Here is a 13,905-nt window from a genome sequence, read left to right as displayed (position 1 = left end):
GTTGTCATGTTCATTGTAGCCACAGAGCTTCCTGTTAGGATTTGACTGTTAACTGACTGGTTTGTCCAGGTTACTTCCAGTTGACCTCCTTGGACTCCACATTCCCCTATCCCAGCTGAGGTTAGCCACCCCTTCCCCCAACTTGGAAAGTGTACCTAAAGCATTTTTCCTCTTCTCTCGCTGACTGAAAAACCTCAGTCTCAGATCATTTTTACTTTATTGCTCTTTTAGAGAGAGAGGAACATTGGTTTGTTGTTCCACTTATTTATGCATTCATTGGTTGCTTCTTGTATGTATGCTGACCAGGGATTGAACCCAAAATCTTGGTGTATTGAGATGACTCTAACCAACAGTGACCCTGTCAGGGCCAGTCTCAGATTTTTTTTTTAATCTTTATTGGTGAAAGTATTAACATATGTCTCCTATTTTCCCTCTATTAAACCTCTCCAGCCTCCCCTTCCCCTCCCCCCTGGTGTCAGATTCTTTAAAACCCAATTTTTTCTCTCTGCTGCCTTCTATTTGGGGTGAGGGGTAAGATATAAGGCACAACATAGTGCTGACACTTTTTTTTCATAGTGCTGACATATCAGGCCCTGTGCAAAATGCTTTACAGTTTTAATGTTCCCAATCTATATATATAAAAGCCTAAGCGACTGGCTGACCGTTCAACTGGTAGTTATGACATGCACTGACCACCAGGGGGCAGACGTTCAATGCAGGAGCGGAAACCACAGGCATGGAAACATGGAACAGACCGATGAATTTCAGAGGGAAGAGGGGAGGGTGGGAAGAGATTAACCAAAGATCTTATATGCATACTAGAGGCCCGGTGCATGTGCACTGGTGGGGTCGCTTGGCCTGGACTGCGCCCTCGCAATCTGGGATCCCCGGGGGATGTCATCGGGTTTCGGCCCAATCCCCGCAGGCGAGGCTGAGGGACCCCACTGGTGCACGAATCCGTGTACCAGGCCTCTAGTAACCTAATAAGGTGGTATGATCAGTAGCTTCCAAAATCATGCCTGCAGGCAGCTGCAGATCATGTCTAGAAAGAACCAAGGAGCGCAGTCTCTGGAGCCCCTGCTTTTCACTGTTGCCCTATGTAGGCAACACTGAAGTTAGTGCCCCCTGGGCCAGTGCCATCCTTTCCATCCTGACCGTCATTCTGGCTACAGCTCCAACCCAGATGAAGAGGGAAATATGCGGTGGTTTGAGCAAAATCTCCCAACCCCAATCTTTGTAACTTCTAAGTCTTTTCCTCAATGAGTCCAGTTACAAATTAAACAGAAGTGGTTAACAGCTCATTCCATCCTGGCAGACCTGCTGGCCTGAACTAGAGTGAGGAAGTCACTGGTGCAGAAGTGGAAGGACCTTGTATGTTGGGTGAAGAGACGGTCTGTCCTGCCTAAGCAGGTTAGCAGATGGGGGCATCTCCATGATGGGGATAAAGACAGCCAAGCGGCCCTAGCTGGTTTGGCTCAGTGACTAGAGCATCGGCCTACGGACTGAGGGGTCCTGGGTTCATTTCTGGTCAGGGGCACATGCCCTGGTTGCAGGCTTGATCCCCAGTAGGAGGCATGCAGGGGGCAGCTGATCAATGATTCTCATCATTGATGTTTCTCTCTCCCCCTTCCTCTCTGAAATCAATAATAATTTTTTTTAAAAAAGACAGCTGAGCGCAGGAGAACTACAGGCAGGCATTATGTGCTTCCATGGGTAAGCACGTGGGCCCTGAGAACAGTGGAAGCAGGGAAGGGTTTTGGAGATGATGCCTGAGCTAAGTAAGGCTAAATCTCAAAGACTGAGTCAAAGTGAAACCCAGTGGTGGGAATGGATATTTCCAGGTCAAAGGATTAATATGAGAAAAGGCGCAGGAGCAGGATTCAGCATGGGGAGTGCTGGGTGTGGTCAATAGTTCGATGTTGCTAGGTTGTGAAGTTTGAGAAGACCTAGTACAGGCATACCTAGGAGTTACTGCGGGGTTTTTCCAGACCACCATGATAAAGCAAGTATCACAATAAAGTGAGTTGTCATTTTTTTGATGATGGAGAGTCTTGCCTTCAAATTGTAACAACAACAAAAAAAGGCAACTTCTGTGAACTCAGTAGAACAAGGTGAGCCTGAATTCCATGCTAAGGAGTTGACTTTGTCCTGAGGGCAACAGGAAGCACTGAAAGGCCACTGAGCAAGGTGTTTGCATTTTCCCATTTCAGGTGACTGGAAAATAACCTGGGAGAGGAGCCCATTGAAAGGAAATTACACTCTTAATGTCCAAATTGTGGTCTCTCTTATTACCCACTAAAAGGAACCAGAGCTCCTTGGATAAATGGTGCTTAAAGGTCTGCCCAGGAAATGTACAAGATGAACCTGGAATCTTGTTACTGCAGAAAGCAAAAAAGCTATCGAAGCTGACTAGTATAATTCATAGGGAATCAGAGGCCAACCTAAAGAGGCTTTTACTGGCTACAGATGGGATTGTTTCCTCACTGATAAGAATTATAAGTGCAATGGATTGAAATAAAATATTTTGAAATTCATGATATTTTTAAAATATCTTACTGGTCACCTTTGGAGGATGCTAGAAACCAGTCACTTCTGAATACTTGTTAATAAAGGGAAAGAAACAAGTATTTATCCTTTCTGTTCTGTACTAACTGTACTTCAGGGTAATAAAAAAGTAGTGTAAGTGAAAGTTTCTTTCTATAGAAATAGTCCAACTGATAGACAAAGGAATTACAGGATTTATCATTATTTTGTAAAGCTCTGATGAAATAATAAAGGTAGGCAATGATAATCAATAGACACCAACATCAGCTTGACCGCCGTGGCTGAGTGGTTGACCGTTGATCTATGAACCAAGAAGTTATGGTTGGATTCTCGGTCAGGGCACACGCCCAGGTTGCAGGCTCAATCCCCAGTGGGGGATTGCAAAGAAGCAGCTGATCGATGATTCTCTCATCATTGGTGTTTCTATCTCGCCCACTCCCTTGCTCTCTGAAATCAATAAAAATATTTTTTTAAAAAAATAGCCACCGCCATCATATTAAGAGAGAGAACCTGTTGCCCTGGCTGGGTAGCTCAGCTGGTTGGAGCATTGTCCCAGCATGCAACAGTTGTGGATTTGATCCCTGGTCAGGGCACATACAGGAATCGGCCAATGAATGCACAAATAAGTGGATTAACAGCTCAATGTGTGTCTCTCTCTGAAATCAATAAATTAAAAAAAGAGAGCGATATCCTGACATGTGCCTCCTGATGGAAGTTAAACATCATTACCAATGACGTTTTAAATTCTAGATCTAAGTACCAGTTTACAGGAAAGACAGGATCCAAGAACAATGTTAAATCACATCAAGGGGATGCAAAGCAGCAAAATCCAAAATCCAGTAAAACTCTAAGAACAAACAACTTGGGGGAGAGATCAACCAAAGGACTGTGTGCACGCATATAAGCCAAACCAATGGGCACGGACACCAGGGGGTGAGAGCATGAGGGGGGGGGGGGCGAGGAGGTTGGGGTTAATGGGAAATGAGGACACATTTGTAATACCTTAACCAATAAATTAAAAAAAAAAAAAAGGCTAAGGCTAAGTAAGAAATAAGAACAAAACCAAAAGAGGGAAGGGAACCCAGAATTTCAGACTTATGAGTGAGCCATATCAACAATATGCAATGGTGTAGTCCGGCTGGTGTGGCTCAGTGGTTGAGCATCGGCAAATAAACCAGAAGGCCACGTTCCAATTCCCAGTCAGGGCACATGCCCGGGTTGCAGGCTCAATCCCTAGTGTGGGGTGTGCAGGAGACAGCCAATCAATGATTCTCTTTCATCATTGATGTTTCTATCTCTCCCTCTCCCTTTCTCTCTGAAATAGCTACAATAATAAAAGCATAATATGCTAATTAGACTGGACAGCTCAATGACCTTCTAGACGTCCTTCTGGACGACGAAGCTGGGGCTGTGAGGGTGAGGGCTGTGAGGGCCGAGCCCCTTGCACGAATTTCATTGCTTCAGGCCTCTAGTATATACACCGAGTGGCCAGATTATTATGACCACCTGACGTTTGTAGGCAAATTAGCTATAATTTCGCACTGAAGTTGCTAGAGGGCCAGACCATTATAAATAGGGAAGCAGGTTGTTTACCACGACAGTAGAAGTGATTTTTTTTCTGAAGATATGAGTAAACAATGCGATTTAACAGCCTTTGAAAGTGGGCTATATATTATTATGAGTGGCCCGATTATTATGGCCACCCCATCAGTACTTCGTTGGGCCACCTTTTGCCTTCAATACTGTGGCGATTCTTCTTGGCATTGACTCCATGAGATGTTGAAAGGTGATGCGAGGAATCTGACACCATGCCTGATGAATAGCACTGTCCAGTTCCGTGAGATTTGATGGTTGTGGAACCAGCTGCCTGAGGGCTCTTTTAACTTCGTCCCACAAATGCTCAATTGGATTGAGATCTGGTGATTGTGGGGGCCACCTAAGCAAGGTAAAGTCTCCCTCATGTTCCTGAAACCACTCCTGCACAATATGAGCACCGTGGCATGGCGCATTGTCTTGTTGGAAGAAGCCATCTCCATTGGGATACGCCATCAACATGATAGGATGAACTTGATCAGCAATGATCCTTAGGTATGTTGTGCTATTCAGACGTTGTTCCACACGAATTAAAGGGCCCAGATCATGCCAGGAAAACATGCCCCAAACCATAACACTGCCCCCACCAGCTTGAAGGGTTGTACTCATGCATGTGGGGTGCATGCTTTCATGCTGTTTCTGCCAAATTCTCACTCTGCCATCTGCATGATGCAACTGGAAACGTGATTCATCGGACCACATGACTTTTTTCCAATGCTTGACTGTCCAATCCTTGTGTTCCTGTGCGAATTGGAGACGTTTTATCTTGGTAACTGCAGACAGCAAAGGTGTTCGAACAGGCCTTCGGCTTCCATATCCCATATGATGCAGTGTACGGCTAATTTGCCTACAAATGTCATGTGGTCATAACAATCTGGGCACTCAGTGTGTATATACATATATATCCCATATTCAAAGACTGTTAAATCGTGTTATTTACCCATATCTTCAGAAAAAAATCACTTCTATGGTTGTGGTAAACAACCTGCTTCCCTATTTATAATAGTCTGGCCCTCTAACAACTTCAGTGCGAAATTATAGCTAATTTGCCTACAAACGTCAGGTGGTCATAATAATCTGGCCACTCAGTGTATATATAACCCAAACAAACAAAAAACAATATGCAATGATCTAGAAATTGTTTGGCTCCTAATTCAAGTCAATGAGCTGGAAAGAGATCTGGGACAATTTGAATCTGTAGTAACCATTATCCAGGATGGGCCCCCAGGATCCGGCCTCCTGGTATTCACACCCTCTCACAGTGAAGCAGGCTGGCAAATCTGACCAAAGAAATACTGTGTGTGTGACTTCAGAAGCTGGCTCAGTCAAAAAAAGAGCATTGTGGCTTCCTTCCTGGCTCCTTGGTTCACTCGCTCTGGGGGAAACCAGGCACAGGTTCTGAAGCCCTTCAAGCTGCCCTGGGGAGACCCCTTGCAGAGAGGACCTGAGGCCCGCTCCCCCAAAAGCCGGCACTGACTTGCCAGCCGTGTAAAATGAGCCACCTGGAAAGTAGATCAAGCTTTCTGGTGACTGCGATCGCATGAGACACTGGGCCAGAGCTGCCTCGCTAAAATGCTCCTGAGTTCTAACCCACAGAAACTCTGAGCCACAACAAATGTTCATTGTTGTGCTAAACCACTAAGTTACACAGCAATGGATACCTAATACAAACACTGACTAAATAGTTGATTTAAAGAAATGCAGCTAATGCATAATGCTAATAATGTTCTGGTTATGTTTTTAAAAGTTATCATTTAGCCCAACCGGTATGGGTCAGTGGTTGAGCATCAACCTATGCATCAGGAGGTCAGGGCATATGTCCAGGTCACAGGCTCAATCCCCGTATAGGAGGCAGCTGATCAATGTTGGTGTTTCTCTCTGATGGATGTTTCTATCTCTCCCGCCCCTTTCTCTCTCTCTAAAAATCAATAGAAACGTGTTTGTTTGTTTGTTTGTTTTAAAAAAAGGTGCCTTCTGCCCTAGGTGGTTTGGCTCAGTGGATAGAGCATTGGCCTGCAGACTGAAGGGTCCCGGGTTAGATTCTGGTCAAAGGCATGTACCTGGGTTGTGGGCTTGATCCCCAGGAGGGGGCGTGCAGGAGGCAGCTGGTCAATGATTCTCTCACCATTGATGTTTCTATCTTTCCCTTCCTCTCTGAAATCAATAAAAAATATATTATATATTTTAAAATGATGCCTTCTGCTCTTGTTAAAAGTTATCTTTTACAGATGCATACTGAAATTATTTACTGATGCATTAATATGCTGAAATCTGCTTCAAAATAATGCAGTTGGGTGGCTGGGAGGAGTGGAGGATACAGATGAAGTGAATGGTCATGAATCTATATTGGTTGTAACAGTCATTGTACTATTCTCTCTATTTTTTTGTATGATTGAAATTTTCTTGCTTCTAGTCAAGATGGTGGTGTAATTAAAAGTGGTACTTGCATCCTCCCACAACTACATAACAAATACAACTAAAGCCCTGGCCAGGTGGCTTGGTTGATTAGAGCATTGTCCCGTACACCAAAACGGTTGTGAATTCAACTCCCTGTCAGGGCACATATCTAGGTTGCAGGTTCAATATCTGGTCGGGTGTATACAGGAGGTAACTGATTGATGTCTCTCCCTCACATCGATGTTTCTGGCTCTCTCTCTTTCAAAATCAATTTTCAGGTGAGGATTTAAAAACAACAACAACTAAAATACAGAACAACCATTATTCAGAACTGCCTAAAATCTAGCTGAATGGATGTCCTATACCTAAGGATATAAAGAAGAAGCCACATCGAGACTGGTAGGGGTAGAGATGCAGAACAGGTCCATCCCACATGGTGGATAAAAATCGAGAGGGATATCTTGGCTATAGTGGTCCCCCCTGAGGAGCAAGGGATCCCAGCCCCACGCTAGGCCCCCTGGCCAGGATTCCAGTGCTGGGAAAAGAAGTGCCCATAACTTCTGGCTGTAAAAACTAGAGGGGATTGTGGCTGAGGGAGATGGAGGCTGCTGGAGTCCCAGGCAGTACTGCTTAAAGGGACAGCGCACAGACTTACTTGGACTCATTCACTCTGAGTTACAGCACTGGGGAAGCAGCTCAAAAGGCACCAAGAATACACAGGAGGAGATGAAGTGTCTGGCATCAGGGTGAGGGCTGGAGGGGCAGCTTTCTCCCAGACAGAAGTGTTGGCAGAGGCCATTGTTCCCTTTCTGAGCCCTTCCCTCAAAGAGCCAGCAGGCAGGTGCCCCGAGTCTCCATCAATCTGGCTCACTCTGTTCAGCCTGCCCCACCAACTTGCAGGCCTACCCAAGCTGTTTCAAGTAGCTTTTCCATACAAATGGCCTGTCTTGGCTCCTGCTTCGGACTTTCCTAAAATCTCTCAAACAAGTAGCATCTGGCCTTGGTGTGCCCTGTACCTCTCACTAAGTGGCTCTGGGACCAGCACTAGCAGCAGCCAGTGTTGGTTTGTAGCTTGGCCTTTCCTGTGCATCTCCAAGCCCAGCACGAGTAGAAGCCATCTGCAGATCACTTTGTAGCTCATGCCAGGTGGCCCTGGGCAGAACACAGGCAGCGGCTGATGGATATGAACAGGGGGAGACGGATACGAACAGGGAAGAGTTTATGTCCATCCAAGTCCACATACTCATATTTTCTGTACTTTGTGCAACACATGTGGGTGTGGAGAGATGTTAGCCAGGATTGTGTGGGTTGGTTTCCAATGGGGAAAGGGAGGGCACCTGTATTTCCTCTTCTCACCGCAGGGTGGCAGTTCAAGCCTGCAAACTTCTGGATGGGTGCTGCCCCTATTTCACCACCAGGTGGCAATACATTTTCCAAGTGTTCTGCAGGAGGTTTTTTTTTTAATTATTATAAAGAATCCTAAACAAAGAACATATGTGGCAAACTTAAATTTGTGACTTTTAAATAACTCCTTGGAGTGCTCCTGCCTTAGAGAAGCCCCCAGCGCTCCTCTGCTGGCCTCTCAGCAACAGAAACCCGCTGTCTTGGTGGCTTCTGCTGCTTTGGGCTCCAGCTGCCCTCTGCCCAGACGTGGCCCTACCTCCATGTCCACAGCACTTTGGGATACTTCAGTGGTCCTGTGGATGACCACCCCACCCCCACCCACCACTCCCCACCCCGGCTCCCAGCTTCCTCGATCTTCACCCTTCCAGTGACTGTCACCTCTGCCTCACTTCAGCCAGCTGCATCCGATATGAAAGTCTAGACTTCTACTCTCAGACCGCAGCCCACATCCTTCCAGCTCTCACATCCTCTCCCCTTCTCACCTCCACTTTGGGTGCATTGAAACTCACCCCCCCCCCCCCACCACCACCACACACACCTACACACTTTATCCTGTTCCTTTCAATCCCTCCTCACATCACCTGCACAGCATCTGGAGCTGAACTGCCTGGGTTTGGATCACAGCGCTTCCTCAGACAAGCTTGAATATACGGCAACTTACTTAAGCTCTCTGAGCTTCACTCTCTCACATTAAAATGGGGATAACAGTACTTGCCCATAGAGACTGTGGTAAAGATTAACGGAGTTAATACACATAAGCACTTAGAACAGTGCCGGGCACACTGTAAAGGCTGTATGTGTTTGGTCTTATTATTATCATTTTTATTATTGCTCAAGCTGGAGCCTATGGCGATGACCTCACCAGCCACCTCAACTTCCTCATTCGCACTAATCCCACAATCCCCCTTCTCTCATTCTAGAGCCAGGCCTCTACACCCTCCTAAGAGAAGAAACAAACAGCAACTGCAAGAATCCCCCTTTCCTGCAGATTGGTGCCACTCACTGGACCTGCCTGCTCTTCAGCCCCACGGGGGCTCAGGCTCGTTTGAAAATCCTTGACTTGTCCTGGGCTCGGTCCCTCTCCTCTATGTGCAGTGACCATTCCACATCGCCATCACCTTCCCCATCCACGTGGTACAAAAGGTACAGGGGAAAGAGTCCCTCTGAGGCAATAGGCGTGGCCACCATCTTTTATAGCGGCCCACATCGATGTTTGAGACAGGTTAGTAAGCCAGGACAAGAAGAATAGGGAAACGGAGACAGATAGTTAAATGGCCAAGCAGTTTACCGCTTTCTAGTAAATAACAAAATCCCATTTTTCCTAATCCAAGAACTTTTAAGAGTAAATGGTTTGCACCTCTCACCAACCAGAGGGTAAATAGTTTAAATCACTCTACTCAGGGACACAGAGAGCCAAAATCCAATTAGTGCCATTTACCAACCACACCCAAGGACAGATGAAGTTAAGGTAATAGATCTCATTTTGGCACATCAGCATAACACTGATGAATATTCTATTGAGATCCTCCCCCTAAGGCCTCCCCTAAACTCCCGCCTTTAAAACCCCTCAGAAAGAAGGTCCGGGCACATGCTCTCTCTCCCAGGAGCATGCCTGTGCCTTTCCCCTCCCCTGCCTCTTCCCCCACCGGCCATGCATCTCCTAAACTCTAAGGGACCCCACGAGGCTTACAACCGGGGAGCAATGGGCAGCGGCAGCTCATCGCAGGGACCCTGGTCCTGTCCCCAAGGCCCTCTATTCTCTGATTTCTTAGTGAATCAAGCAGCCCAACTTAGGCTCACTGCCCTACTCTGTCCCTCTCCTGTTGCTTCTTCTATCCTAAGCCCTTGTTTCAGTCCCCAGTTTTAATACACATCTTCTAATAATCGCCTGGACTCGCTTTCCTGCATGAAGTCAAGAGCCCACACACTGCCAGGCAGGCCGAGGCAGACCCGCTCAGGCCAGGTCCCCTCTCCGGTAACATGGTGACCACCCTGCTCCTCATAGCCCTGCACACGCCCTACTCTCTTCCCATCTCCTGAAACCCTTCCGCTGGGAGGTAGAGCTCATGGCCCTACACCAGCAAACTCCCTGTGGACATAGCCTCTTTGAAGGTCCCTTTGCCCTCTGGGCTCTCCCTGAGGACGCTACACCCCCTGCCACCCTCTCAAGTGACATTGCTTTCTTTCCCTCGGCCCCTGTGTCAACCATCTGCTAGGTGTCTGGGCACCCTCCTTGCTCCTCAGTGCTGGTTTCAGACCGTTCTTCCCTAAAGTCCTTCAGCTTCTAATCTCATGTCAACAGACTACACCACCCACTCTGCTCCCTCTTCCACTTATCTATCAACCCCTGGCTACTTCCTCTTGAAGGGTTTGGCTCCTACCTCCCTATCATTCCCTTTGATACTAATTCTGTCCTAATACTTGGAGATTTCAATATCCATCCAGATAATCCGCTCAGTTACTGATCTCTTCTCCTCCAATGACTTTGTTCTCTACCCTGTCTGAGCCACTCACAGTCATTCCTGGTCCTTGTCATTGCCAATAACGGCGACCTCTGTATTAGTGTCCCAGTGCTGCCTGAACAAAGTACCACAGACTGGGCGGCTTAAACAGCAGAAATTTATTGTCTCGAAGTCCTGGAGGCTGGAGGTGCAAGATCAACGTGTTGGCAGGTTAGGTTCTTTCTGAGGGCTGTGAGGGAGGATTTGTTCCAGGCCTCTCCCCTAATTTCTGGTGGTTTGCTGGCAATCCTTGGCATTCCCTGGCTTGTAGATGCATCACCCGGATCTCTGCCTTCATCTTCACATGGCATGCTCCCTGTGTGCATGTCGGCTTTTATAAGGACACCAGTCATATTGGATTAGGTCCCACCCAAAAGACCGATTTTAACTTGATTGCCTGTATAAAGACCTTATTGCCATATAAAGTCACATCATTCTGAGGTGCTGGGGTTAGGACTTCAACATTTGGGGTGGTGATGGGGACACACTTTAACCCATGACACCTCCCATAATATCAATTTTATGCATCCCACCCTCTGACCAGCACAATTTTTTTTTAAACAACTAGAGCAATCTTTTTTTTTTATATAATATATTTTTATTGATTTCAGAGAGGAAGGGAGTGGGAGAGATAGAAACATCAATGATGAGAGAGAATCACTGATCGGCTGCCTCCTGCACACCCCCAACTGGGGATCAAGCCCACAACCTGGGCATCAGAATCGAACCTGGGACTCCTCAGTCTGCATGTCGACATTCTATCCACTGACCCAAACTGGCTAGGGCTGTTATCTTCTCATTTTGCCTAACCTCTAAAGAACTGGAATGTTCCAGAATTAGGACTCAGAGCTTTCCTTTTCCTACTCCTTTGGTGATCTCATCCAGTCCCCCGGCTTTAAATAACATTCATACGCTGGTGGCTTACTATAATTTAGCTCTCCAGCCCAGGTTTCTTTCCTAAACTCTGGACTTCCATAACCACTGCTTACTCCATATTTTCCGCTGGATGTTGTCCAATAGATATCTCAAATTTAACATGTTTAACATTTCCCCATATCGGTTAATGGCAACTTCTTCCTACTGGTCACTCCAAACAGCTTGGAGTTGTCCTCGACTCTTCTCCTTTCCTCATGCCCATGACATTAGCAAATCTTGTTTATAGTGTCTCCACCCTGGAACAAGTCACTACCATCTCTTGTTGCAGTTACCCAAGAGGTCTCCTTACTGGTTTGCTTCCATACTTGCTCTCTACATTCTATTCTTATCACTCTCTAATGGCCCCCAGATTAACTCTGGCTAAAAGCAAAGTCCCTACATTGGGATACAAACTACGCGATCACTTACTCCAACCAAATTGGCTAAAAATAAAAGCTTTGATAATACTTAATGATGTGAAAGACAGTTTCTCTTGTACATTGTTATTTTTTTTTAATAGTAGAGTCTTTTAAAAAATGGGTTTTTATTGATTTCAGGGAGAAAGGAAGGGAGAGGGAGAAAGAAACAGCAATGTGAGAGTGCAACATCTATCAGCTGCCTCCTGCACGCCCCCCACTGGGGATGTAGCCCACAACCAGTGCACATGCCCAGAACAACCCTTCTGTGCACAGGACAACACTCAACCAGCTGAGCCACACCAGCCAGGGCTCTCTTGTACATTGTTGATGAAGTGCAACTTGTTAATATCTATGAAACATTTAAAATAAACATACTGTATGACCCAGCAATTCCATTTGTAGGAATTATTCTTATGGAAATACACAAGTGGACAAAGACACATATGCAATGTCCACTGCAGCATTGTTTGTCTTGGCAAAAGAAATAAACATGGCAAATCCATACAATGGAAGGCCGTGTATGATCATGGAGGGCTTTGGGAAGATCTCCAAGACATATTAAGTGCTGAAAGAAGCAGATCAGTAACTGCAGAATAATCTCATTGTCTAATAAAAGGTCGACATAAACATGCTGTGTATTTAAAAAAATGATTTGATGCCCGGCTGGTATGGCTCAGTGGTTGGGCATGACCCATGCACCGAGAGGTCACCAGTTGGATTCCCTTTCAGAGCACATGCTTGGGTTGTGAGTCCGATCCCCAGTAGGGGCCGTGCAGGAGGCAGCCGATCAATGATTCTTTCTTATCATTGATGTTTTTATCTCTCTCTCTCTCTCCCTCTCTGAAATCAATAAAAATACTTTAAAAAATCAATTAAAATATTTTTTAAAAAAGAAAACAAAACATATGAATCTAGAAAGGGGTAAAGAAGAAAATAAAAACCACTGGCAACCCAGATGAAACCTCAATTAACATTTTGGGACATTCCTATAAAAGGCAGGGTTCACAGTGAGGCAGAACCTGAAATCGTTTGTAGTCTTTTGCTGATGCCTTGATGTCATTTGGGGGAATGGGAGTAAGGGGGGCTGGCAGTTTTGGCTTCCCTGTTTGGGAAATCCAGAAGGGTCACCCTGAGTGATGAAGCCAACATTCACCCACTGTTCATGGAGAAAGCACTGAGGTCACCTTAATCCTGGAAGCATACTTTGCAAACCGAGGTATGCAGTGCTCTGCACAGTGAGGATCAAGTGGTCTTTCAGCCTTGAAGTACAAGGAGAAATCAGTTCCCCAGGAGTGTCTGTAACTCACCTGTGTGTCCCCCTGCACAGAATTACTTCAGATGGAATATCTGGTCTGTGTGGCGGGCACACAGTTATGAGGGCTGCAGGATGGCTCATTGGGCGCAGCATCCCTTGGAGCATGATGGAGGACTTAGGAACACGAGCTGCCCACCTTGGAACAGTTGGTGGGGAAGAGCTGGCTCCAGATGTGGCGGATGCCACCCTGCTTTGGTGACTGACAGTCATTTTCCCAGTCAGCCTACACTGCCCCAGGGACAAGGTGACACCTTGCATTTACAAGCCCTGGAGAACAGACCCTGGTAGCAGACTGACCAGACCCTGGTGACACAAACATGGATGCACCCATTGGTCTCAGCTTTTAAGAGGTGGAATCCAGAGTCAGATGCTAAGCTTCTTTCCTGAAAGGATATAGAATAAATATCCTGCAGGCCAACAATTCTGATCTAACAAGGCAATGATGTAATCCATTAGGGTCAAAAGGTCATGAAAAACCAAGAAATAGTGAGTTAGAGAAGGATGATGTAGACTTCTTTGAGCCCGCCTGGCAAGAAGCAGAAATTTGCAGCTTGTAATATCCTACTTAAGCCCATAAAAGCAGAAGGCATAGTGGGATAGGAACGTGAAAGTAGAAGACGGAAGTAAGAAAATGGGATTCTGATATATATAGAGTTAATCCTCACCGAGGATATTTTTTTCATTACTTTTAGAGAGAGTAGAAGGGGAGAGGAGAGAAAAACATTGATGTGAAAGAGACACATAGTTTGGTTGCCTCCTGCACATGCCCTGATTTTGGGGTAGGGGTGGGTGGGGGAGCAGGCATGGATTGAGCCTG

This window comes from Myotis myotis, unplaced genomic scaffold, assembly GCF_014108235.1.
Source record: "Myotis myotis isolate mMyoMyo1 unplaced genomic scaffold, mMyoMyo1.p scaffold_m19_p_3, whole genome shotgun sequence".
Taxonomy (NCBI): Eukaryota; Metazoa; Chordata; class Mammalia; order Chiroptera; family Vespertilionidae; genus Myotis; species Myotis myotis.
This window is presented reverse-complemented; position numbering follows the sequence as displayed.